This window comes from Vespa crabro, chromosome 8 (genome assembly GCF_910589235.1).
Source record: "Vespa crabro chromosome 8, iyVesCrab1.2, whole genome shotgun sequence".
Taxonomy (NCBI): Eukaryota; Metazoa; Arthropoda; class Insecta; order Hymenoptera; family Vespidae; genus Vespa; species Vespa crabro.
This window is the reverse complement of record NC_060962.1, coordinates 7737588-7740087: the sequence shown is the minus strand read 5'-3', so window position 1 is coordinate 7740087 and position 2500 is coordinate 7737588. Positions and strand designations below refer to the sequence as shown.

The window sequence follows — 2500 nt, the reverse complement described above, 5'->3', positions numbered from 1 at the left end:
GGATAGATACGTAGACATATACATACGCAGAGTAAGAGAAAGACAAGAGACATAGACATAGATAGACAATCAGAAAGAAAGAAAAAGAGAAAGAGAGAAAGAGAGAAAGAGAGAAAGAGAGAGAGAGAGAGAGGGGGGGGGGGAGAGAGAGAAATAAAAAAAAAAGTCCTTGAAGAGATCTCTCTTTCTCTCAAAGCGTGGGCCTGAACGAACGGGCTAGCTAGCTAGCTCGTAGCCTGGGCAGGGCCTGCCTCCTTGTGTTGTGGGGTCAGGGATCACAACATTGCACAGAAAAGAAGAGGAAAATGTTCCTCCCGCGAGAGATACTTTATCTTCTCGCATAATGCGCAAGTGGGAGGCTGCGAGAGTACGCCAAGCATGTTGTTCTCTCTCTCTCTCTCTCTCTCTCTCTCTCTCTCTGGCTCCTCTGTCTGTCTGTCTTTCTTTCTGTCTGTCCTATATGTCTATCTCTGTCTCCCTTTCTCTTTCTCTTTCTTAGTGAACACCTCCGCAAAAAAGGGACTCCCTTTGTGTCCCGATCCTTTCTCCTTCTTTCTCTTCGACCTCTCCTCCTCTTTTCTCCTCTTCTCCCTCATCGTTCTCCTCTTCTTCCTCATCTTTCTTCTCCTTCTTCTCCTCCACCCCTTTATTGGGCTTTGTTTTAGCTTCGCATCCACCTCCATAGGTATACGATTCGTTCTCGTATCGTACCGTACCGTACCGTACCGTACCGTACCGTACCGTACCCGATCTTCTTCGAGTTTCATTCATGCGAGGATAGGTATTAAACAGTACATCTTTTTAAGATTTACGATCTAACGTAGATAAGTGAGATGTCTAAAACGTACGAACTATTGTTTTCTACTATCAATTAGTATTACGGATTAATATGTTAAAATTATCATGTTAAATATCTTTATAATAGCTATTATACGTAGAAACGATCATACGAATATATCGTTTGTTCTTTATTTTTCTTACTATTAAATAAATCATATATATATATATATATATATATATATATATATATATATATATATACACATATACATTATACATACACTTATATATTTGTGTATGTACATATATATGTAAGCACATATGTGACAGGATCGCGTGCATCCTTCTTTCGATGTCCTCGTGGACATGAAGCGCATTGACAAATCGTGGCGTTCTTGAAGCCAACACATCCTCTTATCTCGATCTTAACACGCAAAGCCTCCTTTTCTTTATCTCTCTTTATTGTTCTGCTTCTTCCTCCTTTTTCTTTTTTCTGCTTCTTCCTCCTTTTTCTTCTTTCTTTTTCTTTTTTTTTTTTTTCTTTTTCATTTATTTATTTATTTTCATTTTCTTTTCGTCTGACCTTTTCACCCCACTACACCACCACCACCAGCCCTCGCCCCTCGCCCCCCTTCCGCCCATGCTCTCTAACAACTTGCAAACTCATATTTATGTTGGTCTTTTTTTTTTCCTTTTTTTACATGTAACAAGTCGAGACATATTTAAAATATAATTAATAATAAAATCGTAATATTCGTTTATATCTGATCTTATGTAATATTTCTCAAGTACTGTTTAAAAAAAAAAAGAAAAAAAAAAAAGGTAAGGTTAATGGATTAATTAAAATACTACGATATGAAATCCATTGGTTAAGCGTTTATAGTTAAAATCGGCGTAACTTTCTCGTGATCCAGTTTAAAAAGACAAAAAAAAAAAAAAAAGAAAAGAAATGAAAAATAGGGAAAAAATAGGAAAAAAGACACGATAAGCTACTATGAGAAAGAACTCGTATACGATCATTAAATTGAATTTAATATGTGTAAATACGTAAGAATATTAGAGATCGCTGTACTATTAGAGATACAAATTATATTTTTTCTACGACAATAATAATAGTATAATAAATTTAAATAATAATAATAATAATAATAATAAAAAAAAGAACTTAATATTGCACAGGTATAACGTTTCATTTATTGGAATTACGTAATATAAATTTCAAATGTGCCGACAAAGAGATATTGGTTTAAATATTTGAAATATAATTAGAAAAAAAAAGAAAAAAATAAATAAATAAAAAAAGGAAAAAAAAAAACAAAAAAAAAAAAGGAAAAAATGATAAAATTCGAATTCAATCAAAAGGAAAAATAAATAATGTTTAACAAGAATCAATAGAATCAATATAGATATAAATAAGATAACGTTAGTATCGATAATATGATAGCAAACTATTGTTTACTTTGATCGATCAATAGGTAAGATATTATAAAACATATTATCAATTGATATCATGTATATAGAAAATATTTGCTAAATTTTATTTTATTGATGTAATATGTTTTAATATGCGAATATATGCGTGTATATGTGTGTGTGTGTGTGTGTGTGTGTGTGAGTGTGTCGCACATAATCAATCCTAATTTATAGAAATCAACGGGATCTAATAAAATATTGATATGACAATTTTCAATGTAATTCTTTTTAATTATTTATGAATATA

At 32.2% G+C, this 2500-nt stretch overlaps 1 protein-coding gene across 5 annotated transcripts in view; it reads right to left on the bottom strand.

Annotated features, from left to right (window-relative positions):
* Positions 1-2500, bottom strand: part of LOC124426322 (thyrotroph embryonic factor-like) — a 95848-nt gene that overhangs the window by 86676 nt on the left and 6672 nt on the right. The gene's annotated exons all lie outside the window — the stretch shown is intronic.